Source organism: Anguilla anguilla, chromosome 4, assembly GCF_013347855.1.
Source record: "Anguilla anguilla isolate fAngAng1 chromosome 4, fAngAng1.pri, whole genome shotgun sequence".
Classification (NCBI taxonomy): Eukaryota; Metazoa; Chordata; class Actinopteri; order Anguilliformes; family Anguillidae; genus Anguilla; species Anguilla anguilla.
In genome coordinates this window covers 56839475-56852735 of record NC_049204.1, presented here as the reverse complement: position 1 = coordinate 56852735, position 13261 = coordinate 56839475, and the positions used below count along the sequence as shown (strand labels likewise).

At 37.2% G+C, this 13261-nt stretch overlaps 1 protein-coding gene across 3 annotated transcripts in view; it reads left to right on the top strand.

Moving 5' to 3' along the window:
- Nucleotides 1–13261, top strand: part of negr1 (neuronal growth regulator 1) — a 203954-nt gene that overhangs the window by 182741 nt on the left and 7952 nt on the right. The window lies entirely within an intron of this gene.

The following is a 13261-nucleotide window of genomic DNA, read 5'->3' as shown; positions in this document are numbered from 1 at the left end:
AGAAAAAAAACTGTCTGCACTGGGCAATCAAGAGAAATGAGCAGAGTGCAACTGAATGTAAAATGTACTTTAATTATAGACACACTGCCTCGCAAATGTCTGTTTCTGGTATTCAGAATGTTCTGAATGACCGTGACCCTGGGATTGCTTAGGGCACTTTAGAGTATTAGTTTATATCAAGAAAAAAGAAATATCCTATAAACTTTAAATTTACTCTGGGACTGACACTTGCACTTAGATTGCATCGCATTTGTATTTCCATCCTTTAATTTGCATGTTTTCGCTGGTATTTCTGATGGAGTGCAGTCAGTGCAAATTCAACTGTTGAATTGTTGATGCCTTGCTTATTAAAGGAAGAAGGGGGGACCATGAACTCTGGTTTGACCTCCTATTTTTTATCAATAGCATATTTTATGTTGAAAAGCAGCTGTTAAGCTTGTAGTACATTCCAATGAACATCAATAAAAATGAGGAAATGTTTTTTGATAATAAATTTAATTAACCCCCATTTCCCCCTTGGTCTGTTAGAATTGTTATTTTTAGATATTGGTGTCTAATCCACTGTATAATGATGGCCAATGGGGGTGATAAGGCCTTTTAAGTATAAAATCTTGTTGAGTATGTGTGGTGGAAAACAAATATTTGTGACAGAATCCAATGGAAGGAACTATTAATTAGGGGTTTCAGTCCTCAGAGACTTGTAAAATTGTCCTAATTTCTTTTTGCCATTTTGCGTGTTTGTAATTTAAGTAAAAATATTTAGTATAATTAAGGGTCCCTCACTACGGATTATATACAATCATAACTCCCCATTGGATTGCAAAAGTGGGTTAACAAAATGTAGTGTTCTAAGCAGCTGACATCTTTTTATGAAATGCCTTTTTATGAGTTTTTTTTGAGAGATGTTCCTATTTAGTCATTTTTGGTGCCATTTTGTTGTTCATTTATTAACAATGATTCATCATCACCAATTGGACACACATTGTGTCAATCTGGTTGAGTGACATGTGTTTACCTTCTTTTCACATTTCGTTAAGAAAGGGAAATGAGCCTGAACATTTAAACAAACCCACTAATTGCATAAATTTGTGTTTATTTCAATCAGGGACATTCATATGAAGTGATCCTAGATATGCTGTCAGCTTTGTAAGATATTAAAATAAGCATGTGTACCCTAAAATCGCACTTGAAGGAAGAAGGGTTGTTCAGGAGAGAAACATATTCCTCAATGGCTGATGCTAGAAACATTATAATGACAGAGCTGCATGGACCAGAGGCCTGTATCAAGAAGCAGGATTACTGAGTTAGCTAGATACACAGCGGTCTCAAGTGTATCCCCTGTATAAATAAGGAATGATGATGGATAACTGTACTGAGTAAAACCCGGAACCCTCCCAAATCAGGAACATGGACTGAAGTACAAAAAGAAATTACTTCAGTGCAGTTATCCAGCTAACCCAGTAATACTGCTTCATGATACATGGCCCCAGGGGTCCGTTCCAGAAAGTAGGCTCAAGAAATCTTGGGGGCAGTTCAGCCTAAAATAACATAAAGTTTTATACATAAAAAATGTATTTCCAGTTACCCGGAGTGCTTTCTACCCATCCAGAGACTATCTCTGAGATTTGATAAGTTTTCTAGATATCCACTGCAGCTCACCCTGGTACAACAGACCTCAACAGGTCCAACATTTGTTCCATTCAAAACGGCACAAATTTATATTTGAAAAACTCAGCAGCAACGTATCTTTCCAGATATAATGTCACTCGTGAAAATCCACAGATGGTTTCATCGAAGTATGCCAACTGTGTATATCCGCGCATCCGCAAGTCTAAACCAGAGCATGCCAGTATTCTGGGGCACAGTGTCAACACTGTTAAAACAATGTTGAAATAATGTTTTAAAACAATGTTGACACTGCGCCCAGAATACTGGCATGCTTTGCTTGAGACTTTGCATGGATATACGCAGTTGGCATACTTTAGTAGAAAGTAGTTTTTGATGAAACCGTGCACAACAAGTTCTGCTGAGTCTGTGAGTAAAGTATAAACTATATAACCAGAAGTATCTGGACTCCCATTGGTCGGGGGCTGTTTTTCATGGTTTAGTCTAGGCCCCTTAGTTCCAGTGAAGGCAAATTTTAATGCATTGACATTCTAAACAATTATTTGCTTCCAACTTTGTGGCAACGGTTTAGGGAAGGCCCTTCCCTGTTCAGCATGACAATGCCCCCAGGCACATTGTGAGGTCCATATAGAAATGGTTTTGTCGAGATCGGTGAGGAAGAACTTGACTGGCCTGCACAGAGCCCTGACCTCATCCCCATCCAACACCTATGGGATCAATTGGAAAGAAAACTGCAAGCCTGGCACAATCACCCAATCAGTGCCTGACCTCACTAAAGCTCTTCTGGCTGAATGGAAGCAAATCCCTTCAGAAATGCTCCAACATCAAGTATAAAGCCTTCCCAGAAGAGTGTATGTTGTTATAGCTGCAAAGGGTGGACCAACTCCATATTAATGAACATAATTTTGGTCGAAATGTTGGATGTTAGGTGTACACATGCTTTTGGCCATGTAGTGTATTTAGAAAGATACGCTGCCGTTGTGTTTTTTAAATGTAAGTGTTTGACACTTCAAGCACCACTAACATTGGTCCTGTTGAGGTCCATTGTATGAGGGTGAACTGCAGTGGACATCTAGAAAACTGGTTGGACAGAAAGCACTCTGGGTGACTGACTTGTGTGAGCTAAATGTGGTATATCCGGATTTGTCGGTTCCAAAACAACGGATATATAAGGGAAAAAACATGGTTACTTACATTTTTTCTCCCTCTTTGTATCAGTGTACTTTCATGCTGAGGCCTAAATGGCTGAAAGTAGTAACACAACAGTATAAATCACATCTTCCTTAAACTCTATTTTAATATTGATATGAGGTTGATATGTGTATATACTTCTTTACTGGCTGTATTTCTGAAAACCCACATATATTCCAAACATTACATATATATTTTACAAGATTGTACACTCACAAATCTGTCAGTGTGATTGAATGCAACTGTATATACACAATCACAGACTCTGGTGTCAGATTCTGAACCAAGATCTTGATGTGCTAAGCACAAAACCAGACATACTTAGATGTTTCTGAGCATTTCTTAATAATAACTATTAGAAGGTGTCGTAATAATGTCAGACCAACCTTCTTCAAAGTCCTTCTTACTGCAGAAAAATGTAATTCTGGCATTTGGCTTTTGCTCCTATTGTTCCTTTGTAGTCTTGCAGTATGAAAGGCTTCTGTCCCAGGGGCACAGGTAACTTCTGAGCCATTGGGATATAGGAGCACACAGGGTCTGTCATCCAGGTCTTTGTTGAAGTCTGTCATTTTTTTTTTTTAAGTCAGTAGATGTGGTTTGAGGGTCTGTGGCCCAAGGAAGGGTTTGCCCTCATCGTTGTTTTAAACTACCATTCTGTAGGTGCCTGAAAACTACACTAATCAATGAATTTTGCAACTTCAACAGACATTCAGATAGACATTAGGCACTGACACATGTGAAAACCTAAACCAGCTTACCTGACCTTTCTTTTGTTTCTGTACCTTTGAGTTCAGTCTACTTTGGGAAAGAAAGAAGAAGAAAAATTAATAATTAAGATACAAATGTTATCTTTAGCAATGTAAACTTAGCTTCAAGATAGCTGCATTCTGACAGTTGGATGGTTGGTTTTTTTTTTACTTCATTATTCTTCTGCTTGGAGTCTTTTAAAAAATTGAGCATGTGCCGCATGAACCGCAAATGTCCAGCAAGGCATGAAAATGTTTCCACAATATGGACAATACTTTATCTTTTGGCTTATTCGTCTTCATTCTTTAAAGGTCCAGGAAAATTGATTCAAATTATGGTTATATTCCCTAGTGACAATTGATTGTTTTCTTTTGAGTTTTTACCCCAGTTATAACCATTAAATTGTAATAAACACTGTTCAATTCTGCACAGGTTTTTCTATGTTTATTTTATTTTATTTTATTTTATTTTATTTTATTTTATTTTATTTTATTTTATTTTATTATTTTTTTGTCATTTAAAAATATTTCTGGGCCACTTTTTTGCGAAGGAAAAAAAAACACATCAGCAAAGAATTCACCAATTTCAGCTTCCTGGACCTTTAAAGCACATTTAGTTTTACATGCTTGATAACTACTTCCTTAACACCTAGATTGACAAAATATGCATCCAATCAGCAATGTAATCATGATAATGATGAATCATTGTAAAAATTATATAACTACCTTTTCCAATAACAGTTGGGTTTTAAGGTGCTTTGATTTCTGGGCGTGTTGCATTTTGTTTTCTGTGTTGTTTTGATTTTTATTTCTGGTTTGTTGTTTTTTTTTTTAATGGTTTGTTATTTCATTTTGCACTTTTGGACTACCATAAGTATCCCTCAAAATGCAATTTACAATCAAGAACACTTTGAAAGGCAGAAAGTTGTTTTGATACAGTTCAAAATAAAAGGTGGTGATGAGGTTGCCTTGTTATGGAAATGCAATTCATTTCAAAGTTTCTCTTTTAGCAACAAAAGAAGAAAAAAGAAAGCACTGTTACCATACAAACAGTTTTTTCCCTTTTTCCTATACCACAGTTCTTCCCAAGTGGCAGGGAGGACGCTCTGGTGTTAGAACTAAATAAGAATTGTATATTCTCTTAGAATCCATAGTTTTTTTTGTTTTTTTTAATGGCTTCAAAGGGGAGTGTTCAACTTTAGTTTGAGGTAGGCTGTGAAGAAAATGGCAGAAGTCCATCATACCTGGAGGTATGGGGGTTTTGGCACAGGGCAGGTTTAGCATTATAAGAAATCTATGGAAATCTTATTTCATACAGACATTAACTACAGTCAACTATAGTGTATCATTGGCAGTTTTATTTCATTTCAGTTCAATTCAATTCCATTTATTTCTTTGATGCTTTTTAATAAAATATTTTTAGTATGATGCAATTACGATGATGCTTTAAATGGGAAAAGGAACAGTAGGAAAGACCAAGCCTGAACCCTCTAGAGCCAGCAAGTGATGCCGGCTAGAAAATCAGTGGATCAAGACAAGATTACACTTGTGACATGGCATTTGGGTTTATTGACATGTAACCATAAGTGGCCGCATTTTCAATCAGACCAGCCAGGTCAAACCAAAGCTTGAGCAAGTTTGTGCCTAAAGCTTCACACCAAAGAACTTGCTGGTTCATTTTCATGTCCACTGTTAAGCCTTGGAGATGCCAACTTTACTCTTAGTCCCTCCAATAAAAAATCTCCTCTTGGTGTTATTATCATACTACAAGTGAAAGATGAGTGATAAGCACTGAGGGAATTAGAAAGGCAAAAAGCATGGGATTGAGGCGCCGTGAAGCAAGAACCACCAGCAATGGCCAGCTTGCCCAGCATTGCCACAGCTGTGGAAATGCAACTATGTCTCATCAAGTAGAGCTAGGTCCTCTCCTTTTCTAGATCTAGTATGAAATGTGCATTTTTGCCACACCAAATGGACTTTCAGCCTAATGGTTACAGTTTTTGTGTTTTTAACTTTGAGTATATAACTAAGAAGGACCTGTGTATTTTAAAATTGTGGTCCTGGTTTACATTGTCATTGGAACTCTCCAGAACTGTGCCAGGCTAGAAAGACTTTCTGTGTTTCCTGTATGTTATTTGCCTCCCTCTTTTAATTAGTTAAAAAAAGGGGTACCATTTTATAGTTTTATAGTTCTTATGCACTTAAAAAAAGCTGATTACATTTTTTTTTTCAAATATTTTATTCAGCAAAAATTTAACTAATTTTGATTACAACCATATTTGGAATATATGCAGCAGCGGTATTTAAAATTGGTAGAGGCAAAAACTTCCCCTTAAACCAATTACTGTCATTTTCCTTGATTATCAATGCAGCAATTAACAAAAAATATCATCAGCTATAGCCAGCTCTCCTCAGTTAGGCCATTTAGCGAGCAATATAATTATTTTTATTTCTATTGCAAAACTGTGCAGATTTTATAAACACTATTTGTGGATGCATGTAGACGCCTTCCTTCTGCGCACTCACACTCATAGAATATTCATGTTAAAGATCTGCAATTTTCAGATTTCTAAACAATCTTGAAGTGCGGGTTTTTGTTATTGCTGGTTATACTGAAAGCTAATGTGGTAGTAAACAGAGAGATGCATCTTTTTTCATTAAGTGTACTTAAGCCCTATTCGCACGGGACTAGTATTACCTGGGGACCTCTAGTAACGTGTAATAATCACGGAGGTCATCTGTGATCTTAATCCCGTGCGAATCTGCCAAGTCCATAATTTGTAAAGTAAAAATTCCACCGCAAATTACCTACCATATTTCTCCAAACACAGAGGTCATGTGATAATATTAGTCCCGTGCGAATCAGCATCTCGGTGATTTGGGGTTGTATTTTACTGTTACGCAGAGCAGAGCCTTGACATTTTCAGTCATATCCGGGGGGATAATGTCAGTAAATTCAAGTAAAATACAGACTTTGCTTATCTCGTGTGAATGCGCCGCACGAAACACAGACATGGGGGGGTCATTTCTAAATCACATGAGGTCCCCAGGTAATACTAGTCCCGTGCGAATAGGGCTATAGTCATTAAAATTGATTTTTCTAGATTGAATTTATAATTTAATCTCCCGAACACGATGTGAAGAAGCTGTGCATTACTTGCCAATTGATTAGTCAGATCACTAGCATGCTTGTTCATTAAGGAAAATTAATGAGAACAGGTTGAAACTAATAATCAGTTTAAAGGAAAGTTTTTGGCCACACCAATTTTCAGCACAACAACCACCACTGGATATATGTAAGAGCAAAGGTAATAAAATGAATAGCACCCCAGTTCCCACCCCATCTTCCCAGCCCATAACAAAAATGCAAAATTTCATTCAGCCCAATGTGGCTGTACTGCCTAAACTTTTAATAATAGCCGAGAAAATATACTATTCATGTTCGCCCACCAATCAAAAGAAATGTAGATACACCACTGCACACTGTTGCTCTCCCTCATTCCAATTGAATTCAAGATTTCAATTAATTTATTCCGAATTGGATTCTGTTCAGAACCAATTTAGTTATGAATACACTGGTCCAATTAAGCCTGTACATTCGACATTTACGTCGGTAGCTACCGAACTCGTTTGTAAGCTAAAACTTTTGCAAAGGTTATGAACTGCACTGGTGTTCTGATGATTTTAAAACATCCTGGCTCGATTATAACAGTGGAGCTGGTGCATTGATAACATCCTTGTAAGTTTTTCTATGTTAAACCAATGAGACAAAACAAGCACTTAATCTGCTTTTGATTTGGTACTGATTTAAAGATTTAAAGTTCTATTAATAACTTTTTTGTGGAAGAACATAAACAACTCCCGGTACTCTAGTTTCTGCCCACAGTCTAAAAACATGCAGGTAGGCTAATTTGAGTCTCTATATTTCCCATAGGTACGAGTGTGTGAGTGAAAGGTGTGTGTGCCCTGTGATAGACTGTTGACCTGTCCAGAGTGTATCCCTGCCTCTCACTCAATGCACACTGGGACAGGCTTTACTTGTCCACAGTAAGTGAGCAATACAGCCATAACTGATTTCAGCCTGCCAGGGATGAATGTTATAGGCTGTTGAACCGAACCCTTCTTCTAACAAATTTCTACCATGTGCATGCGGAACGTGTACCGTATATTTTCACTCAAGGCAGCAGGCCACAATTGTGCATTACTTCTGCCTGTAGTTTTCCTATCTAATATAAAGAGAGTAACCAAATGCCTTAATGCAGGTTTTAAGGTCCTTAGTTTAACATACAATTGTAACAAATCACACCATTCATTCAGTTCAAGAGTAGTCTCTTTTATGTGGTAACAAGGAGGTGTGGGGGGGGGGGGAGTAACTGATGTGAGATTTAGCAGGCCTTGTATTACCCATGGAGAGCTTTATATTTGATTGGAATGATTTAGCACTGAGTGGTTCCACAGGCTTGCTGGGATCAAGCCAGCATGCTAAGATGTTGCTTTAGCTCGGAGATGTGTATTACGTCTCGACGTCTCTGCAGGCAGCTAGGGAACAGGAGGCCACTGATTGATGGTCAAGGACGTTGAACTCGTCGCTCAAGGCAAGCGAGGAACGTCCCCTGTGGGTTAGGGGAAGCCATACTGACAGCGGATTGTATGTTCCGGACACAAAATCTGGAACAAAAACAGCTCTCAAAAACCCTCCAATACCTATCTGGAGCAACAGGTCTGAACACTGGGAAAACCATAGGAACAATTCCAGTGTTTTGTGTGCTTAATCCAGTTTTATCTGTATTGGTCTCCAGTTTTGTTACGTTCTGTGTAGATTAAAAAGTATGAGTCATTGTGTTTAGAAGTAGCTTTTTAACGAGGACACGGGAATGCATTGCTATATTATCTGTTAGTTTTATAATAAGTTTGTTTCTTGGCAACTTTGAAAGGTTTCCGAAAGAAATAACATCAATAGCATGTGCAATCAATGCCAAAACACCTGAGGAGGATATAAAGCAAAGTGTAAAGAAAGCAGACTGCTGAATTTGAGAATATCTTGAATTCTCATCAGGAATATTCATAAATATTCAGGGGTTTTGGACTTGATGATTCCTCCATTTTATTGTGAAACAGAAATGAGAGAATACTGTCAGTGGAATTGTACCCTATGACACTCATGTGCGGTACCTGACGGTGAGTCATTCAGTGTGAAAACACATTGCCTCGCACTTGAGCTGACTCACCCATTTCTGTTTGACAACAGATTTGGTCTTCAAGTGACCTGGGCAAATTGTACATGCCCTCGTTTCCTTTTGGTTTAATAATGAAGCTGTCCTTTAATTTTCCATTTATTTGTAACAATTGAGATAAGCAGTTCCACCTCCGGAGGAGCATCAAGGCTAATGGCTCTCACAATAAATGTGATACATTTGAATGTGGAGACTTTTTTTGACAAAATGGTCAGTTAGTTCATCAAGGAAATGTTTTTTTTTTTCTTTCTGTTCCATAAAATACAGTCATTGGTGGCCATTGTTGTTGGATATCTAGTTTTTAGATTATCACCTTTGATACACAGATTACGACTAGCTGGATTTAACAATTATTTGTATTAATAAATCACCTATTTTGTTAGAAGTGCAAGTACATTTCCATGTTTGTAGAGCTGAATTACCATGTTCAAGAAGGATTACATCCTAACATGTTCACGTTTGGTGTCTTTATATAGAGGCTAAAACCATGCACATTTTAATGATAATATCATAGTGCTCAGCCCGGCTTCCAACAACATTTACGTTATCATATGAAATACACTGTCAAGTATAAACAATAAAAATATGTTTACCTAGCTTTATTTTTCCTATTTAGCATTTATTTGTACAAACACCAAATAACGATAACAAATAGGCTACTAACATCGTTTTCATTCAGGTGTGATTCTATTGTAACATTGCTGTAAATTACATGATACCGTGACTTAATAAATAGCTTATCCCCCATGGCCTAAGGTTGGCTGGGTGACCCATAGTTTGTGCACTGCTGCCCTAAACAAGAGCGTCAAGGGCAATTATTATAAGCACTTTGGCAGAGTGCAATAGGAAATACGTGGGTCCCCTCTCTCTCTCTCCTTTGGAAATGAAATTCTTCCAGCGAGAGCACTGCCGGAATGCTGTGTATAATGTAAATCCACGGCAACTCATAATGACTTCATCTCCCACAATCCAAACTTGGGTCATGACTGACAGGTTATGTCTGTTTTAAGGTAGATGACCTTCATTGTTAGACTAGATGTTGAATAATTTGTTGTGACTTATTAAATTATATCTTTTAAATCTGGTTGTGATTTGTACATTTTAATAAAGGTTGATCCAATAGGTTGCTCTGCACTGTCAACAAATTCAGCAATTTAACTGATGATTAATATCTTACAAAATTAATTTAAATAATATTGATAATAATAAATATAAATTTATATGTTGGATAAGCGAGAAGTTTTAACTGTTGATATACTTCTGTTCGGTATTCAGAGTGCCAAAAGTTACACAAGGATGTTAGCTGTTAAAACTGCTGTATTCAGAACATAAAGACATTTTGTTCAATCCTCACTATCCCCACATTGAACATATGGTGACTGATAATGCATCTCCGTGTGTACTTAAGTGTCTGTCTGAAAATGTAAAAAATGAGAATTTTCTAAACTTTTGCACTTGCATTTTTCGCACATGAGAGGTGAGAACATTTGGAGCTGCTGGTTTTGCAGATGAGCCTTCATGCATATGTATTTTGTTTAGACATACATATGTGAGTGTTCAGATAAATGCATATGGAGTACTTAATGCAATATATCAAGGCTGTTGGAAAGATAATTGCATGTTTTTCTTTTGGGGTTTTTTTTTTTGCAGAAAATTAATTTTTAATTATGGCCAGGCACAGAGTATTTGGTCAAAGGGAGAGAGTCATAGTCACTGTGCTGGTCCCTTGATTAAGACATTAACTATGCTTCCTGCCATAAGTGTGAATTTATTATTTTCAAACTTGGCAATTGACTTTAATTTCACAGTCACAACAGACACATGGGCTTTGCCTTTGAGTGCCTCACTATCCTCAGCAGAGGTATATATCTAGAGCAGGGGTGTCTGGTCTCATCCAAGAAGGGCTGGTGTGGGTGCAGGTTTTTTGATTTATCACAACATTACAACACCACCCATTTTCAGATAAGGTTGGACACCACTGATCTAGAGAACTTTATAAGAAAAGAGGTTGTGGTGAGGGAGGGAGGGAGGGAGGGAGGGAGGGAGAGAGAGAGAGAGAGAGACTGAACTTATGAGATTGCACTGGTTATCATTATTTTGTAGTGTTTTAAAATGTTTTATCATTACTTTTACCGACAGTATATGCTGAACTAAAACACAATGTACTGTAGTTATTTATTAATAATATATTTAAAATCAGTTTGTATAGAAATTAACACCAGTGGTTTGTGATGTAATGAACAACCATATTAGGACCTAAATTTGCATCTTATACTATGGTAATATCCCTGCTCCCAGTTTTCTGTCATGTTAAAACCTAAGCAATCATGTCTCAGTCAATTTCTGCTGCTGGAGTTAATTAAAATGGCAAGTTACAGCCTACACAGTCACAAGTACACAGGCTAATTTGGAAAAGACGCAGTGGGACATTAAACCAGCTCAAAATGAAGTGCTATAAAGAACTAGGCAATATAAGCTCATTTCTTAATTACCTCTAGTATAGGCTGAAATCATCTTGTTGGTACACTTAGAACAAACAGCTGATTTTTCAAGATGTAGATCTGGTATTTATACTGCTGATTTCATAGAACTCAACAGGGGAGGAGAATGTTCCCTTTCCCTTAACTTTCAGTCATTTTTATCTTTCAGTTAAAGAAAGAGGAATTATTTGGCACATAATACCGAGGCATCTTATAGCCTGGATTATTTTGTTGCAGTTATTACACAGTATGTCCTCAGATTCTAGCAAAAGGACCGTACAGGATTTGAACTGTCTCCATGGTTACCATCTCCACTCCCCCAGAACAGCAGCACTGTGTCATTATCCGCTGCTCTGGATGGAAGCAAAATGAGGGAGGATGTGGTCTGCGGCTCTCTGTTCTCTCTCAGATCCTGCCCCTGCATTTTCATACACCATCACGCTATGAAATATCTCCTTTCTTTTCTCCACTTTTCTTTTTTCCCTTCCATTTGATTTCCAACTGACGAGTCAAAAAACACTGTCAGAGCTTACTTTTTCACCATTTTCAACTTTGCAGAGAGAGCATTTATGTTATTGTTCACAGCAAAGATGGGAGTCATAATAAATCACAGGCAAAATAGCCCTTAAATGTAGATAGCAACAACAAATTCGCTTGTGTTTTTTGTGATGGAGCTTTTGGAAAAGTAGTGTCATCAGTTGTGCAGCTGTTATTAAGAGTACAACCAATATAATGAAGAAAGGGCTTGGGACACATACTACAATAAGAGTTTTATTCATGCATGATGTTTCAATGTCAAAACACACATACAAATAATTAATGCATGCAAAGAGGCATATTCCAAATAATAATTTAAAAAAATGTATTCTGCAAAATATATATAATATAGTATAATTTCTCTAAATCTGTTCAGTTTATTTTTTATCTAGCTATTTAGTCACATATATAATTTATTATATTTCTAACATTTTGTTGTCTGTGGTGTTTCTATGTCAAAACCAAAGAAAAAGCCGTCTGAATAGACCCATTTGACATTGACATTTGTCAAATTAATATTTAACAATACATTTATATAGACAAGATATACAAGATTTATCAGTCCCAGAAATGTCTGCATACTTTACAAAAGAGTTATTCAGGCGTACCATCTGTTCAGGTAAAAGGGAGCATCCAAGGGAAGAGGGTTGAAAATTAAAGGTAAATGTGTTAAATTGTGCTATTTTACATGAAAACCATATAATAAAGTACACCTTGAAGGTCTAATTAGAACCTCTGGAACTACCCTGAGGGTCATCATCCCCATTTTGGTGACCCAAGTGCAAGTCTCCTGAGAATGTGCTTGTATATATTAAATACGTGTTAGTACAAGACATAAGAAGGAAAAATAATATACAGTGCCCCTGTTGTCCATCGTTGCCCTGGACTTAAACTGGTGATCTATCTTCTGTCTGTTTTACAGCTGATTGAAATTAGCAGTTATTTTCCTTTCCAGTTATTCTATTGGTTTGTGTGTGTGTGTATATATATATATATATATATATAGATATATAAATCCATGCTGAAGACTATGTAATTTGGTTTGGAGTTTATTATTTACTACTTTTTAGCAGGAGCACTGTAGTAAGCCGGATGAGAGGCTTTTATTAATGCATGATTCCCCCCCCCCCCCCCCCCCCCCCCCCTAGTTGCAGCTGAGTCTGGCGTACATTGTGGCATTCATTTCTTTCTCAGGATGAATGTTTATGATTAAATAAACGTAATGTAATGTTTATGCACGCACCTGCATTGGAGCCCTTCACCACAGTGTTGGGTTCAGGTTCTGTTCGGATCTGATTGAACTCTAGTTGGTGGTGTTCGGTAACAAGGCCAGTGTATACTGGGACGTTTTTTGCATGGCTCAGGCAGCTGGGTTTCCGATGACCAGTATGTACGTTTTAAAGTGGGGGGAGTTGGGTCCTTGAAATTTAAACTGTGACATGTATCC